At 33.6% G+C, this 25,942-nt stretch overlaps 1 pseudogene; it reads left to right on the top strand.

Moving 5' to 3' along the window:
* The first annotated feature begins 6,036 nt into the window (after positions 1 to 6,036).
* The window catches only part of LOC149240766 (glycosyltransferase family 92 protein RCOM_0530710-like), an 83,716-nt pseudogene continuing 63,810 nt past the window's right edge, over positions 6,037 to 25,942 (top strand).

Raw genomic sequence — 25,942 nt, 5'->3', positions numbered from 1 at the left:
ATTCAATGGGAGACAATACTCGTTTTAGAAGCGCAAACTTGTTGGAATATTTATCCAACGCCCTTCCAAATGTGTATAGACTTTGAAGTCCAAAGTTTGAAACTATGGAAATTATAGATTATAGGGCTTCATGCATTGAATCAAATCAAACAAAAACTATTTCAAATGTCACAGTGATTTGTCAAGGTGGAATCACACCAAAATGAAAGGTTATTGTATTTTTCAATTGATAAATCTATAGAAAAATATTTTTATATACATCTATCAATTTGTATTTGTGTATTGTGTGGCACATGCATTCCGTCAACTCTATGCATTATTTTATGAATAAAGGAGGAAGGCCATAAAATTCTCAAAAAGATTAAAAATTATCTACAGACGTCCATGATACCATTTTAATTCGATAAGGATTGTGTACACCCCAAAGTTTACAAAATTTAAATTTCGAAAAACCTCACACTGGCACCTACGAATTAAATGAAAGATAATAATCTGGGTAGGATTTTCAGCAAATACGATTAGGTTTATGTGCAACAAATATCTTCCATGAGAGTACAGGATCTCATGAAACAGATCTGATGACTTAAACTTTGCGACGCCAATGTCTTTGTCATCTTTGAGTTGAGGATGGCTTTCTGCCAAAGAGGTCGTCACTTCCTTCACTAATTTTGGAGGAAGCGCGTCAAGTTCCTGCAACACCTCTATGTCACAAACCAGTCATTCTGCGAGACTCTTGTTGAAATATTCGTGAACCACCACGCGCAGAAGGGTGACGTGCTGCGAGTTGGGAGCCATGGTGTATGCGGGCACGATCCACCCGAACCTTCTGAGGTGGTCAGAAATCTCATACTCATCGTGCCTGTTACTGCCATTGAGCGAAAATGCCACCAGAGGGACGTCGACCTCTTTCGACAATATGTTGAACCGCCTGGTGTCCTCTAGGCTTCTTCTGCCATGGTGCCCTCACGGCTCCTCCAGCACTGAGATTTAGGGTTTAATCAGGAAGAAATCAAAATAATGCGGAGGGAGCAGGCGGATGGGAAAATTCAAATTTAAATCTATGGCGGGGAAATTTAAAATTCAAATCATGTACTTAATACCCGGTCTGTTGGATCGAAAAAGATCACCAGTCAAGTACTTAATGAGACTATGTACTAGATATGGTGAAAAGACATGCTCTGGGTCCCTCTGGCTTTCGCCTGCTTGGTAATATGGGGCGATCGGAAAACGAATGCTCATAAAGCAACATGCATGATCATGGTAGCCATAAAGTACTGGCAACCAATAAATCCTATGCATTAATGGCCCAATAGCATAGGATTTATTGGTTGCCCTATCATGAACGTTAGGAGCAGAGATCTAAGGAGTGCCGTTCATTCCTGGGTAGATGGATCGTACATGTCACACCCTCTAAACACAAATTCTTCCATCAATCGAGGGTGCGCAGCCCATACTTCTCTCCACATTGTTGAATGTAGCATCATGCTAGTTGTACAAGACGTGATTACATGATTAAAGAAGTGAATGAAACACGACAAAATTGTGCTGGCCTGGAATTTGACGTCCTGTAGGACGTATTTTGAATTCTATGACGTATTTGACGGTAAGTGTAAATGTTTCCATGTCAAGCTTGACGTGTATTATATATTTTCAACCCGTCAAAATGACGTTTATATTTGAATTTCATCAATCAAAATTTATGATCCCTGTTTTGAGTTAGTAACGCTAGCCATGGACCGGTACACAACAGAGTTCGAATTCATAGAGTGTAGGGTTTTGGTTTGGAAAGAGGAGAGAAGGACGAACTAGAGGTGTAGGGAAAGCCAGATATCGATTGCATGCCTAATTTGAAATGTCAAGCCTGATGGCTAGTAAGGCTCGAAGTGGGTGAAGTTAGATATTAAATTGAGTTGCAGCAAGATCAAGATCAAGACACAGAGTTAGTGCTTGATGTTGACTGGAGAAGAGGAGACAACTGCGTCATTAAACCACACCCAAACAGCGGGCAAGGGCTAACGAGCCTGCCATAGGGCATTAAATGCTCGCTCAGCTGCAAGCTGGTTAGCCATATCTAACACGCGCGCCCGGTGACTTTCCGAACACTCTGTCCCCACCTCGTGTTATATGGCTAACGAGCTTGCAGTTGAGCGGGCATTTAATGCCCAATGGCAGGCTCGTTAGCCCTTGCCCAAACAGCGTAAGGTAAAATAAATACATTTTTCAAGTATCTGATGGAGCCAATGACATCAATTAATTTTGTTAAATTGAGACTTATGTGATCCATAACAGTTGTAAGAAGATCTTTGGCGTAAATCACATATAGAAAGATCTTTGTCGACGCGTTTCGAACCAGCAAGTGTGGCTCATCGTCAGGACAAGTTGAAGAAACAGATCCAGCTTTGCATGTTAAATAGTCTGAGCAGGGCCTCCAACAGCTAGATTTGATCAAGGGACAGTCAAAAAGTCAAATTGATTATTTAGAGGAAGATAGTTAATGACCATACCTAAAAATATATAGAAGAAATGATATTAGAAGGGGGTTACATTATTAATTTAACAATTAAATTTTTTTATTAAATGGGAAATAGTTATAATGGAGACCTAACTTTTATATACCTAAGGTAAATGTAAGTTGATAGTTAAATAAAATAAATAATAAAAATAAGCAATTAAATAAATAATAATAATAAATATTCGTTAGTAGATAAATAAATAGATTAAATATATATGAAATAGTTACGAAAGAAATAATAAAAACATAAATAAAAATGATAATAATACTAATATATATTTGTTAATATATAAATTGTAAAATAACAACAATAACAATATATAAAAATTAGTTACGAAAAAATAGATAGTAATAACAATAATAATATAATTAAATAAATTAAAATATAAAATAATATAAATTAGTTACGAAAGAAATAGTAAAATACATAAAAATGATAATAATACTAATATATATTCGTTAGTAACTATCTAAAATAATAACAATATATAAAGATTAGTTACGGAAAATAATAATAATAATAATAATAATATGTATTCATTAATAGATAAATAAATAAAATAATATATATATATATATATGTGTGTGTGTGTGTGTGTGTGTGTGTGTGTGTGTGTGTGTGTATAAACAATACTAATAATAAAACTAAGTAAATATATATTTGTTAAAACTATAAGTACCAATATCAAACAGGGAAAAGGGGGGGACGACTCAAAAAATAATAAGCAAATAAATAATACTGATATTATTAATATATATTTGTTAATAGATAAATACATAAAAATAATATAAAATAGATAAATAAATAAAAAATAATAATGAGTAAATAAAAATCTGTTAAGATTATAAATACCAATATCAACTCGAGAAAGGAACGATACAAATTAGAAGGAGAAGGACCGGATAAACCAAAGGAGACAGGAAGGCTCCAAGGGAACGACGAAAGCGAAAAAGATGAAAGAGGGGGGGGGAGGGGGGGCGAACTAAGATGAAATGGCAGGGATCCAACATCTACTAATCTTACAGTCGTCATCTCTATTGAGATTGCTAGGTCTTCTTTCAATCTCAATAGCTTCCCTGAGTTTACGATGATGGAACTGGGCAACTTTGGCAACAACCTTAGCCTCCTCAATACAAACGTGATGCTCAAGGTATCATTTTACCTTTAACCATATTTTCAACGTTCTGTTTTGTGTAAAAAAGTATCTAGCTTTTGACTTTTATTTATAACTGTGTGGAAAGTGAAAGATTCATTATATTTTCAAGCATTCACGTTTATGTCTCAAACACTGCTTATTGCAAATGCTTCTCCTGCAAAATATCGGTGAGATCTTCCACCAGCCCTAATTCATTATTATTACATTCGATTTCAAGGATTGTTATTATTATATCTGTTCAAACTCATTATTACCATTAATTTGCTGCAATTTAATTACGACGTCTGAAACCCGTGATTATTCTAGTTGATTTTAGAAATTACTACTACAATCGATGGAAACCATTATTACAATTGATTGAAACAAATTTTTACCAGTGACATATTTGTACTTCTATTACTAATTATAGTAAATAATTTTCATGTTATGTTATTGGGAAATAAAAAATCAAAAGATATTTTGAAAGCTTGATTGTCTACTTACTTTGTCTAAACGCTTCCTTTTGAGATGACATTTAAATATCTATTATATGTAATATGATACTTACACATAAAAATCCATATATTATAAAACACATGTGCTTATATTTTTGCCTGAAACATTTTTACAATAAATACATATGTTGAGAAAGTATTTGTGTCCTTCCACTGCCAGTCATAACTAGCTGTTGAGGTTCTTTTTTATAACAAAAACTTAGATTGAAGATTAAATGCACTCTTCATATATATTTATATGTTGTCTTTTTTTTAATATATATTTATATATTGTCTTTTTCTTTAATAGAGAGATCTAAAATTGATATTTAATTAGTTGAACAATGGATCTAATTACATCTAACATGTTCTCCGGCTCCCAATGTTTGTAGAGCATGATGCCTCATCATTTTGTCATAAACATTCAAAAGAATGAAACCATCAAAAGTATTTCTAATAGAAATCATCAATGTACAAGAAGAAAAACCTATAAAAGCCATATTCATATTACCACCGAACAGAGAATTGAGTAATTGATCTATAATGTATCGAGTGAAGCTTATTAAACGCTCTGTTTAATCAAGATATTGTTACAACTTACTTTCCAACTTCTTTCTTCATCATATCAATATTTATTATTGATCAGGAGGGATGTTGTCTTTTTAAATGTGATACTTTTATAATGTGTTATTATTTTCCAACTTCTCATCAAATAATGGTGATTGAGGATTTTTATCATCTTATTCTTGTGGCTTTCTTTAGTGTTCTTTACATGTTAACATTTAAGTACATAATCAAAATTATTAATCTCAAAAGCTAAAAAATCTCATAAATTCTTAAAAGTATGGTTTCCTGCTATTTAAAAACAAGGCATTTTCAGAGGGGGATTAATGGACGCTGAGATGTAAGAGTAGTTTCTACATTGACACTCAGAAATTTGAGTAGAACGTAAAATGAAGGGCATGAAAAATTCAAAAACGTCATCAAATTTTCATTTGACAGGCGAAGAGGATTTGAAATTCCAGGCCTGATTGTGCATCTTCTACTTTGTAGTCTAACCAGACTGTTTTTTTGCCCTGAAAATCATGGAAAAATTCCAGCTATATTTTGATAAAATTCAACATAATTTTTTCTAAATCCAAGTTATGGCCATTAAACTTCAATATTTTAGGTTCCTTAGAGGTTTTTGATGGTGCTGAATCCATTTCCACCATCAAAAACATGATTCAAACACTGTTACTGGTAAAAGAATTTACCAGGATTCCGGCCACTTTTAACAATCCGGACAATTCCTCCACCTCACTCCCTCTCCTACCACCTATAAGATATAGCTTATAAGCGTTGCCTTTTATGTGGAGAGCATACAAGCATTGGGTCATGGAGCCATGTTCCTCTGCAAACCTTGTGTACACCCAGCGACATTCAATATCACGCATCGTGCGTACAAAATCTTCTTTCGTGACCATTGTTGGTGTGGGGAAACTTTGAAACTAGATGCAAGATCCCCATAATTACCAGTGACTTTAGTCTTTCCAGTGTTCTGTTGAGGTACATCCTCTTCATTGGGAACATTATCATCGTCACAAGTTTCCATGATATTTCAGATGCTTTCTGCTTTTAAGTGTCCAAAGAAAATCATGAATTGCGCTTTATAGCAAGCCCTGCAACAAGGCTTTACATATCTGGGATTCATCCTGAAGCCCAACAATTACTGCAACAAGGACTAGGAATGGTTAGTTGATAGGTTCCAAAAGAAGTTAGATGGATGGACTCATAGATGGCTATTTATGGGAGGAAGAATGATTATGTTAAAGTTGTCTTTCAAAATCTAGTGGTATACTGGATGCATCTTTTTCTATTGCCAAAGAAGATAATTAAAAAGATTCAATCCATCATGGGGCATTTCATTTGGGCTGGAACATTAACTCAAGGGAAGTATCATCTAGTTAAATGGTCGCACATTGCAAGACCCATTGAGGAAGGGGGATGGGGTATAATAGATCCATCAGCCTTCAACAGTGCATTGATCATAAAGAACATGTGGAGGGCAGCTACGGGCTCAGGTATATGGTCAAAGGTCATCATAGATAAGTACATGTATGGGCAGTCTTTCACTGCATGGATTTCTAGAGGGGCAAAGATGAAGTCTACTTCATCATATATTTGGAAGAGTATGATGAAAAACATACAGTGGATGATGGGATTTGTGCGGTGGGAGGTAGGGGATGGGTCAATTATCAAGATTGGATTGGATGCAATTAAAGGTATGGGGGGAAACCACTCATTATCATTTGGAATCCTTCATTTCCTGCATAAAAAAGAGATAATCTTTCTTAAACAGATTTTCATACATGATGATTTATGCATTGACCGCCAATCATGGAAAAGTGCCAGGGATATTCAATTACCTATGCAGGATATCTGTGAATGGGAAGCATATATAACTAATCCGAGGAAAGCAAGTAACTCTCTTAATGACCAGGATGATCACATGTCATGAGGGGGAAGCATAAAAAGGGGCACCCATTAGTAAAATAAATATACAACGGTATCCCTAGGGAGGAGATGGGGAATCAGGGTAATTCCTAGATATAGAAAATATGGAAAGGGAATATTCCCAACAAGATCAAGTGTTTTTTTTTGGTTGGCTATAATGGACAGATTATTGACATGGAATAATTTACTGAACAGAGGACACATAGGGTCGGGGATATGTCTCCTTTGCATGAGATGTAATGAGGATAATGTTCATTTATTTCTGCATTGCCCATACGCGCAGGTTGTTTGGGAGGGGGTTTTGGACACTTTTGGTATCAAGCCAATTAAGCAATTTTCATCATTAAGAAGTTGTTTATGGAAATGGTTCAAAACTCAAGATAGATATAGATTTCTCCCACTGTATCTCATTTGGGTCATATGGCGTAGTAGGAATGCACTCATTTTTTAGAATAGAAATCCAATTGTAAGGGAGGACGTTATCAAAACAATTGCATACTTCATGGAGCTTCGTCCAACTAAAATTGATAACAAGCACAAAAGTATCATTTGGAAAGACATATGGCATAAATTTCCTGTGGGTTTCTTCGATGGTGCGAGTTGTAGGAGGAAATGTGGATGCAAGGCATACATTTTCATTGAGTCAGGTAACTGCTATCACTTTTGGTGGGAAGCAAGGCAGAGATAGTTGCACAATGGGGAGTGTTGATCACAGCAAAATGAATGGGAATGGAGATGCAAAAGGAATTATTGACTAGGCTAAAGGCCAGAATAAATTCAATCCTCCAATTTTAAATAACTGGATGAAGCGCATCAAGACAATGGTATGTATGTTCCAACACATCAATATTGATCACATTTACACGGAACATAAAATGGACTGTTGATATACTATCCAAAAGAGGCATTGGCAAGGCACCAGGTAAGTTTTATTTCTCAGTATTCGAACAAGGGGTCAAGACAAATGCAAGAAGCATTAACTTTTCGAAGAGATAAGAGACAGTGTTGGGTAATACAGAAATGCATGGGACATATTATTTTGTAAGTTGTTTGCATTTTGTGTTTTTTTGTAGATTAAGGTTTAAGGAGTAATGAAATTAGTCTAAAAACTCTAGTATCTAGAACTAAAAGATATCATTATTGGAAAATGTGATAAGTAACTCTTTTTGCTGGATTTTATGCTGAAAATGTGTACAGAAAATAAAAAATACATGATAAATGTACTATCTGTTTCTGTTTCTATATTAACAGAGAATCAGCCTGCAAAATAATTGATCTAGATTATTTCCAGCTCGTTCTCAACTCTATATCATTAAAATGATCTCTATGGATCCAAAAAGGTTTATGATATAAATATATTAAAAAACGTTTTAATATTTACAATACATTGTAAAGGTTTCTTTCCGCTGGTCACTAGCACGAAAATTTGGTGAGCATTGTCATATACCCTTAGCAGCACCGTTTTATGGTCTGCGACAAACGACGAAAGGGATTTTCTCTTTTGATGTGCCTTATTTACTATGTATTATTAATTTTATGTTGAAAATACTTGATAGGATTGCTGTACTTCCATCTCTAGTATTTTCTCGAAGGCTGTATGGCCGATTCATACAACACACTACATTAATGTTGGATACACTAATTCTAACCACTTATTAGGTGTTATAACAGTTGTCATAGCTAGTTTGAGTTGAGTGCATTCAAGTTTTATGAATAATTCATACAGCACATTACATAACCTATTAGGTGTTATAGTAGTCAATTTAGTTGTTATAGTTAGTTTGAATTCAATGTATTCTAGTTCAGTCGACTTCTAGCTGAATTTTAAGAATACTTCTTCTTCACCGTGTTAATTATCTAACATGGTATTAAAGCTTAGCTGACATAAGACTCCGTAAAAGAGCAGCAGAGAGAGGATGGGGAAACTGATCAGGCCCAAAGAGAACCTGCTATCTTTGACATCTTTAATAATCTATGTGGAAAGGCAAGAGGATCATTTAAAACGCTGGCATAGCGTATAGGTGAATGCAAATTCGAAATTCGAATTATTGATTTGTGGCAGGATTGGTCCATGTTAGAAATTGTAATTATTCCCCTTTGTGGAGTTAGTTAAACATATCTCAACTGAATGATTTAATGGTTGAGTGTTTAAGTGTTAGTCAAGTCGAGTTAGAACAAGTTGTTAGTTTGAAAAATCGAGTTAAAATAAGTTGTTAGTTTGAAAAGGATAAATACCTTTGATCCGATTTATTGTAAGAATCATGTTTTATGTAACCAATAAAAGAACCACAACTAGTGTTTTATGTGTGAATTAGTTTGTCTCCTCTGTCTTTCCAACAAATTGGTATCAGACTGAGATTACACAAAGCGAGGGAAAACACCCTAAAATTGTATACAAGGCGCTATAACGCGCTCAAGCTCGGGAGAGAGCCGCGTTAAGAGTCAAAAACTCAGCGCGATTTACATGCACACAGATTCCTTTGGTTTTTGAAGCGTTATAGGAATAACGTGGGAGTCTATCACCGTCACCACAACGGGCGTGTTAATCAACCAAAGAATATACGTAAATGCAAAGTCGCTGCTAGATCAAGCTGTAAGAAAGGTACATCCGCTAAGTGTTTAAGGAGCTTCCATTTGGGAGAGCCTCTCGTGCAACCGTGAGGCAGAGGAGTCGGTGCAATAATACAGCCGTCATGAACCAGCACCGTCAGTCTATTGAAGAATTTAGAATTAATTCGTTTTTTTGGAGGCCGTTGCATATAGAGTTTATGATGTTCGATTTTTTTTATAGTCGAGGAATATTAAAAAAGTGGTGCTTTTAAAAGGTCGAAAGATATATGGCAGATTTTTTTGGAATTTTTTTTAATTAAAAAAAAAACCAAAGGTATATGGTACATGGTATAAAGGTTTTTTTTTTGTAAGAGGCGGAGATATTTTTGGAAATTTTTTAGTTAAAGAAAAACAAAGTATATGGTATAAATTTTATTTTTTTTTGTTGTGTGTTAAAGAGTTGAGATTTTTTAATTGAAAGAGAACAACGAAAAAATTTAAAAAAAGGGTTTTATTTGCAAGAGAATTTAAGGTTCGATTAGTGAATTTTTTTGGTGTTTTGTCAAAAATGACAATTTTTGGGTGAATATTGTTGCTTTACGCGCATATTGAAAATTATTTTTTTCGGGGGTGATATGGAAGACAACCTCATGCAATCATCAAAGCAGTTATAAGAAAATGAATGACAACAGTCATGGGTCACAAAGCGCGATTGAAGAAGACTAAGAAAATGAATAAAAAAGAAGAGGCAGGTATTGTTGCCATAGTTAGAGAGGTTCAAGCCGCATCTGAGGAACTGGGAAGTCTAGGAGAAGACAAAGAAGAAATTGAGGGTGATTGGTGTAGCTTTGATTTTCTACCACCTCCTATGTTTATAGGTGAATATTTTGATCATTGGGTTATCAAGATGTTAACTTTTCCTTGAGCTAGAGAGTTAATTGAGTACGAATCTAATAACCCATATGATGCAGTGTGTAATGTTTTAACATTGAATTTTATAGAACAAGCATTGGATGAGAAGTATTTGTGCAGGGTAGCAAAAGCTACGACTTTTAAGGAAGCATGCAAGTTCTTGGAAGCAAAGTTTGGTGCAAGGTAGAGTGACATGCAACATCAAGTTATGTCACAAGCAAAGAAGCCAGTCACAGATTTGAGACTAGATGAGCAAGACTCTGAGAGGAAAACAGACCTTGGAGAATCCCACTCAAAAGTGGATGATGGTTGTCAAAACCATAAAATTGAAACCCATTATGTAAGCATGCATATGGATGAAGAAGATGCAACAAAGATCGTAGAGAGAGAAGCAGGAGCTTGAATGACTCCACTGTAATGTGGATGATGCAGATGATGGTGAATCCCACTGTGATGAGACACATGTGGATGATGACTGCAAAGTGATATGTGAATTGGTGAATCGATTGCAACTGTTGGATTTAGTGGAGTTGAAATTGTCAATGAAATTGACAATGAGCACACGCATGCTCGAATATCCCACAATAGTTTGGATGAACATTATATTGATGATATGTGTGGTTTCTTTTTTGAAATAGGGATTGATTATGACAATATGGTAAGCGTAATGTTTGATAAAACATTGAAGGTTGAAGTTGCCACCGTAACAGCGAGATATGAAACAATTGGAACTATTCATGAAGCAGTATGTCATCTAGCAGTAATTGATGATAAAAAACAATGTAAAGTGATTGAAGAGTTTTTGATGAGAATATCCACTGACCACATAATAGTGGAAGATAGTTTCAGTGAAGTTGAAAAGAAGGCAAAGAAGGAAGAGGTAGTGCGTAATAAAGATTTTTTTAACATTATTTTTGAATATGCAGGTGTTCAAAATAGTATGGGCTAAAATGTTGAAAACAAGGTTGTTAATAAATTTGATGCAGATTACAGGAAAAAAGCAGCAGTACCCGATGATGAAAGTGAAAATAATGACATAGATGTTTCTAAAGACAAATATGAATGCATTGAAACCATTTTTCAACAATGGAGTCAAGAAGAGATAAGATTTTGCTATCAAGAAATATGGCAAAAAGAATGTGAAGAATATGAAGCGAAGGAAGCAAAGAAAAGAAGACAGTTTGAAGATGCAATGTTTTGGCAGTAGTCCATGGTTAAACGAATATTTGAAGAGGAAGGTGTGAAGAGGAAGGTGTAGAAGACATGGTCCAATTGTCTTTTAGAACAAGTTCAAAACAAGTCAAAGAAAAATTGTAGTAGCGAGAGCCTACAGCAAGAAAGTTCAACAAAGAATGAAGCAATTTCGAGGATATAGAATTTGGAAGAAGAGAAAAAGAAAATACAAAATTTTGAAATCCTTGAGTGATTGTAAGCCTAGCTGACACATATACTAGCATGCATGTTTGTGTGATAGTTAAGTCATGTTGAGTTATGTTGAGTCATATGGTCATAATTAAGGGGGAGTGTTAGAAATTGTAATTACTCCCGCATGTGGAGTTAGTTAAACATAGAGAGTCGGTTAACTGAGTGATTGAGTGGTTGAATGTTTGAGTGTTGTGTCGAGTCAAGTGATAGACGACTTTGAGTGTGTGGTTGCATGTGAGTGCATTTCAATATATTTTAGGCAAGTCGGTAGTTGGGAAAAGATAAATTCATTGTAAAAATCATATTTTGTGTGATCACCAGAAAAGTCGCGACTCGTGTTTTATGTATGAATTAATTCTTAGTTTGTCTCCTCTGCCTTTCCAACCGTGCACGAATTGAAAGCCAAGAAGATCATTTAAAATGTTGGGATAGAGTATATGTGAACGCAAATCCGAACAGTTGATTTGTAGTAGGGTTGGTCCATGATTTGGAGCTCCGATAATGTAACATCTGGACCAGCAGCAACAACCCATTCGCGTGAGAAGCACACCATCGAGAAAAGGAACCCAGCGGGAGTAACCCACTATGCACGGAAAGCCCACCACCTGAAATTATCCAAGGCATATTATTTTCCATTGAAAATTATTTTATCCCATTTTTCATGCATCAAGGATAATGTTTATCCCATAGTGTTTTCACGTTTGGAAAACCTTCTATATGAAATATTTCGTAGTGGAATCTAAGTGTGGCTTCACATAAAGATTTATTAAAGATTTGCTCCAAAGTAAAATCTTGTGATTACTTTAAAGGCCAAAGTGTTTATTTTATCCTGCATATATTTGTGAAGTGTGCATTTTAAAAAGGCGATGGCATTATTTTAATTTTTATAGAATAAAAAAAAAATGATATTCAAAGTTTGAAAAAAAAGGGGTTTATTAGAAAAATAAGGTGTATAATATATTTGGAAAGAGAGAGTTTCTAAAAGTGGTTGTTGTGAAAGTATTAGAAAATTTGCAGATGTATTTGTTGGTAGAAGTAGAGAACTTATTGTAGGGACATTTTTATTACAACGGGTCATTATGCTTGTAAGTCGATTTGCTTGTTAAAGTATAACAAATGGAAAAGCCAAGAGGTTGAGAAGGTTAAAGTGACAACATGAGATATTCGAGATTTATTTGGAATATTTGGAAGTGAAAAGGAAAAAAATGTATTCGCATTCCAATGCATAAAAGAATGTGTAGATGACAACATTCCCCTCATTACAGATGCAAATACAACCAAGGAGGCTTAGGATACCCTTGAGAGGAATCTTGGTGTAACTGGAGTGATCAAGTTGAAGTTGAAGGTGAACTTATAGCGTTAGATCTACAACGAGATGACGAGTTTGGTGAATCTCACTTCAAAGTGGATGACAACGCTGACTGTGAAGAATTTGCAGAAAAAACAGAGAAATAACACATAAATACTCTTGAATCTAACTGTGCACAACCAAAAGTGTATGAAGATTTGGTGAATCCAGCAACAACGCTTGCTAATAACAATGAAATTGTCATTGGAGTAGACATTGTTATGGTGAATCCAACAATTCAATTTGGTGATGTTTAGTTTGATGAAGACCAGTGGGCTAATGATGAATGGTTGCAGATGATGCAACAAAAACATCTTATTGACATGATGTTATTCGGTGAGAGAAGCCAACTTAAGTCTGAAAACCAAGTGGAAGACACACAAGTTTGTAAAGAGGTGGAAGCAACGGAGATAGAGAAAGGAGTGCAAGAAGAGAAATTTCTCATTGCATAGCAGAAAGAATACGGTTCTGCAAATATTTTTAAACTTAACTTTGATTTTGAATGTGCATATCTTAGCAGGAAGAAACAACAATATTTGAAGAAGAATTAAAGTTCCTTGAAGCATAGCCTGCAACACCCTGTTTTGATAAAGTATGCATAGAAGTTGCAGAATTGAATGTTGAGAAAAACATAGATGATGAAAACATTAATGCATTTTTCATATCTTGGATCCTTGAAGAGATGAAATTGTATTATGGACTTATTTTGCAACAAAAGATTGATGATAAAAAGTGCACTATAGAAAATGAAATGTGACAGCAGTCTACATACAAGCCTACTTTTGAACAAGTAGATGACATACATGGACAACCTAGAATAATGGAAGAGTTGCACTAGAAATTGAAATTTGAAGCCTACAACAAAAAGAAAAAGTTAAAGCAATTCAGAGGATACATGATTTGGAAGAAAAAAAAATGATATTTTAGTTGATGTCAAAAATTTTAAATTGTAAGCCTAGTTGAGACTCAGACCAACAGATATTTTAATACAGATTACCTCCAACTCCCCCTCAACTCGATCATTATCTTATGGGAAAATAAGTTATCCATCCAAAACAGTTTAAGATATAAAATGTATTCAAAATGGTTTAATATTTACAGTACATAAAAAAAACACTCATTCTTGTAAAAGTTTCTCTTCGCTAATCACTACACAAAAAATTGGTGAGCGTCGTCATAAACGCTTAGCAACATTGTTATATGGGCTGCTACAATGGAGGGAAGGGACATACTCTTTGGACATGGGCTGCTACAATGGAGGGAAGGGATATACTCTTTGGACATGGGCTGCTACAATGAAGGGAAGGGATATACTCTTTGGACATGCCTTACTATGTATTATTAATTTTATTTTCAAATCTTCGGCAACATTCTTGTACTTCTATCTCTTGTATTTTCTCAAAGAATTTATGGCCTATTTGTTGGGCGTTGTGTATCGATGCCACAAATTCGCCTGGATGGCAGGTTTTTACCGGAAACCGGTAAATAATTCAAAAAATTATATTGTTGGAGTGTTTAAATCATTTTTTATAATGGAAATGTATTCAACACCATCAAAAACCCCTAAGGCACTCAAAATCTTGAAATTTTATAGTTGTAACCCATATTTTCAAAAATTTCTACCAAATTTTATTATAATCTTACTCAAATTTCCATTATTTTATGAACTTAATCTGTGAGTTTTTTATACTACACATATTTGTTGTAATATAACAAATTGTTTGCTTTATGGTCGAGCACAAGTAATTTGTACTAGTGATTACAATAAACATCGGCCATGCTTAAATATAGTTCGATATACGTTCTTTTTCCCTTTTAAAATTAATACGTATAGAAAAATTACAAGTAGTTTTACTTTGTGTCTGATCATTTCAATGATAATTTCATAATGGTATCAAACGAATGTAAAAAGATAATAATTTATTATATATGTTGTAACTCTATTGAAATCATTTTATAATAAAAAATGTTTGACTTTTAATTAGTTTTGAAAAATTAAACAAATTCGATAAAATATTGAAAAAAACAAATATTAAATTAAATGTTTTGAAAATTAAAAATAAATTTTGAAATTTTTTAAATTTAAATTTAAATTTTCTTATTGACTTATATAAATAAAATCACTAATTTTATGAAGTTATATATAAAATTTGTCAAAAATAAAATTTATCTCAAAAATAAAAAATAAAAAATTCCCTCTATTTTTATAAATCTCAATATTTATAAAAATTTAATTCTATATAAATTACTATTAACTATTTTTAATTTTATTCATATCTCCACTGAATAGATATCGATTCAACAGCTGCAAAGATCTGACTGCCATCATTTCCTTTATTTCTATTAATAAACTGCATTAACAAAGTAGAAAAACATGTTAAAGCTTTTTAAAATTTGACGACTGGTCTTGCTTCCAAAGGAGATGATAAAATTTATAATATATTTTAATATTATAACAAAATATTGTTACTAATATAATCCAAAACTATAATGACATCCACGTACTTGTTACGCAAAACAAGGCTTATCAGAGAACTTAAGGTTATCAAAATATTTATTATGCTTTGATAACTAAAATTAATTTTGACAGTTTTGAAAATGTAATTATGATGTTCCTGGAAGATATATATTTTTAATATTTATAGTAAGAAGTGGTGAGTTGCATTAAAGTTTAATGGCATTACCATAATGTTCATATGTTTTATAATTTTTTATTTGATTTTTGAATATTTTTTATTTTAAATGAGTTTTGAATCATTACATTAAAATCCCATAACCTTATATTTTCTATTGCTTTATTTTTATTTTTTTACATTTAATTTTTAAAGAATTTTATTTCATATGTTTTTATATATATATATATATATATATATATATATATATATATATATATATATATATATATATATATATATATATATATATATAATATAATTTAATTTTCATTTTATTTAAAATTTGATTTTTTTTCGTGTCAACATATTTCGTTATAAAATGGATATTTCATGGTTAACTTATTAAAATTAAAATTCAATAAATTGTGATTTAGATGATGATTTAAGGTAGTTTTTGGTTAATTTAATTTTAAATTTATTTTATTAAAAAAATTATAAATGATAAATATAATTTTAATAACATTTATAGGATATGAAAACACATATTATTTTATATGAGTATAAATGTCAGGTTAAAATAAATTTAAAAATATTTTAATTTTGAATCTATTTATATATTTAAAAATATATCTATTTAATCTATTTTACATAAGAGGAAGGTACTAAGCATCAATGTTGCATATTACACTTGTTGTTTATATGATGTAATTGGTTATTTAATAATTTACATGATAAAGGTTAAAATAAATTTAGATATACAACATAGTTAATATTTAAAATTTCACCTTATATAATATCACAATTTTTTTTAAATATATTCATATAAATTAATATATAATAAAATAATAATAATTGTATATTCTTCTTTCTTTGAAAGGTTGAAAAAATTATTAATTTGCACTTAATATTGTCAATGAATGTGGGTTATGTTATAGCTCAAATTCTTTCCAAAGGAAAAACTCAAAGCAAAGAAGAATCCAAGAATAGGCAAGTTGATTGTGGGTTATGTTATAGCTCAAATTCCTTCCAAAGGAAAATCTCAAAGCAAAGAAGAGTCCAAGAATAGGCAAGCCACCCACCCTTGAACCTAAGGGGGGTAAATCTATGCCATAAATAAGCATAAGATACTTCACTTAGAGGGAAATGGCTTATATTGATAATAATGATACATTAGTATGTCATGAAACCAGCTCACAAAAAGATAGAAAAGATAGATCAACGCCTTAGAATTCAGCCTCTTTGAGGGGGCCACCTCCTTTACATTAAACAAATAAATGATTATTTTATGATTCAAATGACAAAATCTCCTTTCTATATAGGAGTCTAAGGAGTCACAATATAACCCAGCCGACCTAACAATAATAATATAAAGGCACATAAATAACAATAGAGGGATTCTATGGGGCACAGTAATAACAATATGGGGACAATAGGGGCACAACAATATTAATAAGGGATATAACTACAATAGAAATGGGGTAATCACCAGTATTATAGGGACCTAACATGCCTCTCTCCTTCAAAAAAGTGTTGTCCTCAACACTTGAGTAGTTCTGGATGCTTCTGTATAAAATTCTCATCCTCCCATGTGGAATCTTCAATGGATAAGTTCTTCCACTTGATGAGATACTCCGAAATTGATCGATTTCATAGTTGTTGAGTTCTTGTTTCTGTGACTGCTTCCGGTTCCATTATAATTTTTCCTTCCTCGTCAAGTTCTGGCAATATTGTTTGAACTAGGAGCTTGTCACCTATAACCTTCTTTAAACATGAAACATGGAAAACTGGGTGCACTCGAGAAGCTGTAGGATGCTCCAATTTGTATGCCATAGTACCAATCTTTTGCAACACCTTGTACGGACCGTAATACTTTGGTGATAATTTATTATCCTTCTTAGCTTGCTTGAGGGACATTTGTTTATATGGTTGTAGCCGTAGGAATACCCAATCACCTACATCAAAACTTCTTTCGTTGCGATGTTGATCTGCCTATTATTTCATTCTATTCTGCACCAACACGAGGTTATCCTTTAAGAGTTGGAGGACTTGTCATTGATGCTCGATGTGATGTTCCACTGCTTGAACCTTAGAATTTTCTCTTAAATATGATGTGATGGATGGCGGTTGATATCCATAGAGTGCCATAAATGAGGTCATTTTTGTTGTTGTATGGAAGGAAGTGTTATACCACAATTCAACCAGAGGCAACCATTTGACCCATTGTGTCTATTTATCATATACAAAGCAACGAAGATATCCTTCCAAACATTTGTTTACTATCTCAGTTTGCCCATCAGATTGAGGATGATAATATGAGTTATGAGCTAACTGAGTATCGAGACAAAAAAAAAAAAAATTGCCCAAAAATTTCCAATGAAAATAGGATCTCTATCACTTACAATAATCTTTGGGTTTCCATAGCTTTTGAATTGTTTCCATAAATGCAGTAGAAACTGTACTGGCTTTAAATGGATGTGATAATGCACAAAAGTGTGCATACTTGGTAAGTCTATCAACTACCACCATGATGACACTCTTTCCCTCAGACTTGGGTAAACCTGTGATAAAATCCATTGAAACCTCCTCCCAATGTTGGCTTGGAATGGATAAAGGTTGTACTAGACCCGGGGTCTTAATTGTTTCAACTTTATTTTGTTGGCAAACCAAACATTCTGCCACAAAAATTTCAATATCCGATTTAAGGCCATCCCAAAAAAATTCCTTCTTAACCCTATGATAAGTTTTTAAAAATCCCGAGTGCCCTCCTAAGGGAGAAGTGTGTAATTCCATAAGAATCTTTTGTTTGAGTTGGGAATTCTTACAGAGGTATAAGTGATATTTGTACTATAACGAATCATTTTGCCAACTAAATGTATCAGATGTACTGGAATCTTATTGTAACTTTTGAATAAGTGCCCACACTTCTTCATCATTCTTCCATTCCTCCCTTGCTTTGTCTATCCAATCTGGTTGGATAATAGAAATGGCGCACAACAATGCTTCCACATCCTCATCCTTTCTTGAGAGTGCATCTGACACCACATTTTGCTTCCCTTTTTTGTAAATGATTTCAAAGTCATAACCCAACATCTTTGTGACCCAATTTTGTTGCTCTTCAGAGGATAATCTTTGTTCTAAAAAGTATTTAGGGCTATCATGACCCGTTTTTACCTTGAAGTGTCTTCCCATTAGGTAGGGTTTCCATTTATTAAGTGCATGTAGTATTGCCAACATTTCCTTCTCATAAATGGCTTTGTGTACAAACTTTCCCTTGATTGGATGACTTTCAAAAGCAATGGGTCTTTCATCTTCCATTAAAATAGCACCAATTCCATTTCCTGAAGCATCACATTACACAATAAAGGTTTTTGTGAAGTCCAGTGTAGCTAAGACCGGTGCTTGGAAAATTTCCTCTTTAAGATGTTCGAAGGCCTTTGTTGCTTCTAGAGTCCATGAAAATGCATCTTTCTTCAATAATGTTGTTAGAGGTGCCACTATTCTCCCATAATTTTTTACAAACTTGTGACAATACCCTGTCAACCCGAGAAATCCTCGCAGATGCTTTATGGATGTGGGGATTTTCCGTTCCTTAATGGCTTTAATTTTTCTAGGGTCTACCTTAACTCCTTCATGAGATACAATATGACCCAGATATTCCACCTCTTGTACTCCAAAGAAACATTTGGATCTTTTTTCATATAATTGTTTCTCCTCCAATAGTTGTAGCACCCTATCAACATGTTCAACATGATCCTTCCAAGACTTGTTGTAGATTAGTATATCATCAAAAAATACCAACACAAATTTTCTAAGGAAGGGTTTGAAAACCGAATTCATCAAACCTTGAAATGTAGAAGGTGCATTGTTAAGGCCAAAAGCATGACAAAAAATTCATAATGACCCTCATGAGTTCTAAATGTTGTTTTCGGAATGTCTTCAGTCTTCATTCTGATTTGATGATATCCTGAAAGAAGATCCAACATGGTGAAGTAAATTGATCGATGCAATTCATCCAGTAATTCATCAACGACAGGAATGGGAAACTTATCTTTAATAGTGAGCTTGTTGAGCTCCCTATAATCCGGACACATGCACCATGATCCATCCTTCTTGTGCACCAATACAACTGGAGCACAGAAAGAACTTTGAATAGGTCGAATTATACCAGCCTCTAGCATTTCTGCAACCATACATTCAATTTCACTCTTTTGGGCATAGGGATATCTGTACGGTCTGATGTTTGGAGGAACACTTCCTGGAATCAGATGAATAACATGATCATGATCATGAATAGGTGGGAGACCTTTAGGAGTCTCAAATACCTTGGAATGATTGTCCAAGACTTTTTGGAGATCTAGATAAATAGATGATTTTGATATGGAAACATCTAGTGAACATAATTGTGCAATTACACCTCTTTGTTCCTTTTCTAGAAGCTTTGTCATACCGTTAGAGCTGATTATCTTTCCCTGTTTCCCTGAAATACCCCTTAATTCAACTTCCTTTCCTTCCACAGAAAATTTCATGAAAAGTTCTTGAAAATTATAAGCTAATGTACCCCAGGATTGTAGCCATTGGACTCCTAGTACAACATCAGCACCTCCCATTGGAATGGAAAGCATTGGGCTAGTCAATACATATTCTCCTATGGATAGCTTGATATTATGGTACTTTTTAGAGCAATTTATTGTTCCTCCATTTGCAACCATCACTTGACACTCTGGTGTTGGATATAGAAAGCAATTCAATTCTTTTGCTACCTTACAATGAATAAAATTGTGGGTACTTCCTAAATCAATCAACACTACTACCTTTTTCTTCTTGATTTGTCCTTTTATCTTGATGGTTTGAGGAGTGGTAATTCCAGCCAATGCATTACAAGATATGGTCGGATTCATTTCTTCTTTATCTAGGCTTTGTTCCTGGAGTATATCCTCTTCTTTTGACCTTTCTTGCTCCTTTTCTTCTTCCTCTTCATAATCTATGTAGAATAATTTCTTCTCAGCACACTTATGACCTTTAGTGTATTTGCTATCACAACTGTAACAAATCCCTTTTGCTCTTTTTTCTTCCAATTGTTGTGGTGTCAACCTTATAGGTTGTGGAAGACTAGGGGCAACAACACTTCCATATTTATAGTTGTGAGTGGTACGCTTCCTGGTTGCCATAGTTTTGCTTTCCATTTTTCTTGCTAACCTGAATGCCTTCTCTAATGAATCAGGTTCCCAAAGGCAAACATCATGTTGGATATTATCCTTTAAAGTCCCTATGAACACATCAATCCTATGCTCCTCTGGAATATTTTTACCCTTATGTTCAATTTTTGGAACTCTTCAATGTGCTCCATTATTGAACCCTTTTGTTTGAGACTTATCAATTGGCTAAAAAAAGTGTTGCTTTTTGTATCCTCATAATGTGCTGTCAATTCTTCTGTATAAATTGCCCAAGTGATAATTTTTTACAAGAGCAAAGCCATTGATACCATACAAACTGATTTTGTTCCAAATATGAAGCTGCAATATGTACCTTTTGTGTGTTTTTCACATTATTGAGATTGAAAAATTGCTCCATCTGTAATATCCATGTTGCGGGATCCTTGCCATCAAACTTCCTCATATCGATTTTTGGAATATGGTGGGTCTTCGATCCAACATTAGAGTCTATGAAATCATGATTAACATTTCTTTCGTTCGCATCATGAGTTTCCTTTACTACCCTTTCACCATTTGTAAGTATTTCTTGTAGAAAATTTGTCAAAACTGTCTTCAAATCCGCCATGTCTGTCTTCAAATCTGCCATGTCTCTCTTCAAATATGTCTTCAAATCTATCTTCAAATCATCCATCTTAGCTTCCACACCATTTATCTTAGATTCCACACCATTTATCTTATCTTCTGTTAGCTTTTGTGAGAGTGACATTTGTTGCACTTGGTCTTGTAATTTTGATATATCATGTAGCATTTCTTCCTCTTCTTCATGATTCATGGTAGAGCTTTCAGGTTGCTTACTAGGTGTTTGAATTTTCTTTCCTTGGGGCATCAGTTACCAATAATAATGCTCTACTATTCCCTTTGAATTTCTTCAAAATAATTTTTCAAACCAAGCTTAAGCAAAAATTTGAAAAAATCTACACACCTTTTTTCACTTTGTAGGAGCTCAATATTGCCTCTGATGTATCTCTGTAATTTCAGATCATCCAATTCTGAAATTGCGACCTACAGTAGCCCTCTATGCCCTCTTTCCAATTCCACCAATATAATCCAAATTGGATTCTCCAAAGAATAGTTATGCCAAATATCCCACAGTGACCTTATTATAGACTAGTTCAGTAGAGCGAACTTGTACGACATGCCACGTGTCCCTGTTTCGACATTTGGCTCTAAAAAATATATACAAGAAACTACAGTCTGTCCTCTTTCTATACGTTCTTACGAAACTTCAATCCGATGCTCAGAGAGAAAGTTATGATGATTTTCCCCAGGTCACCTGTTTGGAATGTAATTCAGGAGTCTGCAAAAAGACCAACTTCATCAAATCATATCTCCACAAATATAGCACGAAAAACTCTGAAATTCGGATCCAAGGTTCACTGCGATTTCATCTCAAATGGGTTTCTTTTCACTTTTGAAACGTCGGAGAAAAAATTTATAGCAAAGATGCCACGATGACCTATTTGGAAACCCTAGAATCCAAAGTTCTGATACCAAATGTTATGAAACCAGCTCACAGAAAGATAGAAAAGATAGATCAACACCTTAGAATTCAGCCTCTTCGAGGGGGCAACCTCCTTTACATTAAACCAATGAATGATTCTTTTATGATTCAAATGAAAAAACCTCCTTTCTATATATAGGAGTCTAAGGAGTCACAATATAACCCAGTCGACCTAACAATAATAATATAAAGGCACAAAAATAACAATAGTGGGATTCTATGGGGCACAGTAATAACAATATGGGGACAATAGGGCACAACAATATTAATAAGGGATATAACTACAATAGTAATGGGGTAATAACGAGTATTATAGGGACCTAACATAATATATCTAGGAAATGGTAGATGAATGAGTTATGAGTCTCTTTAATCAATGGACTACTACTTACTACACCTACATCAGTAGCAATTCACTTGCTATTTTTAATATATAACTATAATTTCAGTATCACTTACATAATCATTCACTTTCTAATAGTATAATTAGAATGTAATTACTAACCATAATGATATTTAAGTGAAATTAAGATAGAAATATATAGATCTAATCTTAACATATGATTGCAACTATTGGTGTGATATCCAAATCTAGTGATCCTATCTAGATCCACTAATTATTGAATTTAGACACTAGATCACATATTAAAGTCAGAGAATTTAGACCCTATATCAAAAATTAGAATAGTTATAAGGCGAGAAAAGGTCTAAAGTTTGGTGGCCTAAGACAAGATAGGCTAGTACTTGGAGTTATGAGGTCTTTCCGTCTCTAAAAAGGGTTTCTAACTTATGTGATGAAGTTACTTCCCACTTCGAAGTTGGAAAGGAAGCTTTAGTGTGAGATCAAATAACTTAAAGAGTAATGAATATGATTCAACCAAAGGTGAAGAACGTAATAAAAGTAAAGGCTTATTTAGGGATTCAATATCATTTCTCTCAAATAAGGTTGTAAAATATATCTAAAGAAATTTAAGAGATCCCAAGAAATTTCAGAGATCCCAAGAGATAGAAACTCTTACTTCAATTTACTAAACTATTTTCTTCTCCAAGACCAAGTGCTATCCAATACTCCCAATGAATTATAAGAAGTTTCATATATAAAATAAGAATACTAAAATCAAATAATATACCAAATTTCTTTGTTCTCCTACAAATTGGAATGGAGGCTCCCTCATTTTATAGAATGGAGCTCCTCATTCTTTACATTGGATTATAGAAAGGTAGAATTAAACCATGAGTGCTTAACCACTTATTCAAACCATGAGCAACAATATAAAAATAATAAGAAGTTACCATCTAAATCCTTAATTAGTGGAATTTGTTACATCATAATAATCTTTGAACTTCACCAAGTTCTTCGATGTTTCTTCATTACCGCTAATATGGAATTAAATAACATCTTTGAAATGGCGATATAACCTCTAGATGATTTGTTAGTTGGTACAAGGCCATTGGGAATCACACAAGAGGTAGTTGTGATTAGTTTGATAGGTTACCTAATCATATCGTGATGAACATGCTACATATATTAAAATCTATGTTAAGCTAAAAAATCCTTATTAAGCCCTAAATATTGATTTATTAAATATTTATTATTAAATATTTATGTAGATCATAAATATTACTCTATTATATATTCATGTACACCGCAAATATTGATTTATTAGACTTTTATTATTGTATATTTATGTAGGCCAAAACCTTTCATTATAGTTAATTGTTAGGTCCCTATAATACTAGTGTATTCCCTCATTGTTATCGTCAATGTAACCTCCTTATTGTTATTGTTGTGCCTATCTAGTCCCCATATTGTTATTATTGTGCCCCATAGAAGCCCAATATTGTTATTGTTGTGCCCTTACATTATTGTTTTTATGACAGCTTTGATTATATGGTGATCCCTTAGACTCCTATATATAGAAAGGAGGTTTTGTCATTTGAATCATGAAAGAATTGTTCATTTGTGTATTGTAAAGGAGGATTCCCCCTCGAAGAGGCTAATTTTGAAGTCGTTGATCTATCCCTTCTTCTATTTTGTGAGTTAGTTTCATAACATTTGGTCTCAGATATTTGGATTCTAACGTTTCGCTTCTTCAAACAAGTCATCTTGGAATTTTCGCTATAGCATTTTTTCTGCGAGGCTTTAGAATCTGAAATTTTTACCACGTGGTGCTGAAATATCAGAGAACTTCATGTAAACATTTCAGATGTTGGTTCGTTATATTTTAGGAGATATGCTATGAGGAAGTTAGGGTTTTTGTGAGCTCCTTGTAAGAAACCAAAAAGCTCTACTATGACGCATGAAGAAGAGGAAGAAATGCAACATGATATATCAAAATTACGAGACCAAGTGAAACAAATTTCACTATCATAAATAGTAAAAAAAAATGAAAGCTAAGATAGATGGTTTGAATAATATTTTTAAATCAAACATGGAAGGTTTGAAAGATGGCATAGAAGCAAAAATGAAAGACAACATGGAATATTTTAATAATGGTTTAAAATCAGACATGGAAGTTTTGAAGTAAAGCTTGACAAAGTTTCTACAAGAAATGTTTCCTAATAGTGAAAAGTTATTAGATGAAACTCTTGATGAGAACAAAAGAAATGTTAACCATGATTTCATAGACTCTAACGTTGGATTGAAGACCCACCATATTCCAAAGATCGATATGAAGAAGTTTGGTGGAAAGGATCTGGTAACATGGATACTACAGATGGAGCAATATTTTCATCTTTATAATGTGCAACACACACAAAAGGTATGCATTACAACTTTATATTTAGAACCCATTCATTTTTTATGCTACCGGTGGATTTTTTCTTGTAAACCACTTGTCACTTGGTCAATTTTTACGAAGGAAATGACAGCACATTATGAGGATACAAAGAGAAACACCTTCTTATCCAATTGGAAAATCTTAGATAAAAGGGTTCAATGGCAGAGCACATTGAAGATTTACAAAAATTGAATATAAGGGTAAATGATATTCCAGGGGAGCATAGGATTGATGTGTTCGTATGGACTTTAAAGGATAACATCCAACATGAGGTTCACCTTTAGGAACCTGATTCATTGGAGAATGCATTCAGGTTGGAAAAAAAAAGATGAAAGAAAAATTATGGCAACAAGGAAGTATACCGCTCACAACTATAAAGATGGAAATGTTGTTTCTCCTAGCCTTCCACAACCTATAAGGTTGACACCCAACAATTGGAAGAAAAAAGAGCAAAAGGGCTTTTTTAAAGTTGTGATAGCAAATACACTAAAGGTCATAAGTGTGTTGAGAAAAAATTATTTTACATAGATTGTGAAGAGGAGGAATAAAAGGAACAAGAAACATGAAGATAAGAGGATATACACTAGGAACCTACCCCAAAGAAAGAATAAATGAATTCGACCATATCTTGTAATGCATTGGCAGGAATTACCACTCCTCAATCTCTCAAGATATAAGGACATACAAGGAAGGGAAAGGTAATAGTGTTGATTGATTCGGGTAGTACCCATAATTTTATTTGTTGTAAGATAGCCAAGGAATTGAATTGCTTCCTATATCTAGCACTAGAGTGTGAAGGGATAGTGCAAATGGAGGAACCATAAATTTCTATGGAAAGTGTCATAATATCAAGCTATCCATGGGAGAATATGTATTAAATAGTCCAATGCTTTCCATTCCAATGGGTGGTGTTGATGTTGTACTAGGAATCCAATGATTACAATCTTTGGGTACGATAGC

The sequence above is a fragment of the Pinus tabuliformis genome, chromosome 8 (genome assembly GCF_031772625.1).
Source record: "Pinus tabuliformis cultivar Carrire ecotype Pingquan chromosome 8, CPIR1, whole genome shotgun sequence".
NCBI lineage: Eukaryota > Viridiplantae > Streptophyta > Pinopsida > Pinales > Pinaceae > Pinus > Pinus tabuliformis.
The sequence above is the reverse complement of the archived record's forward strand: the minus strand, read 5'-3'. Positions and strand labels throughout refer to the sequence as shown.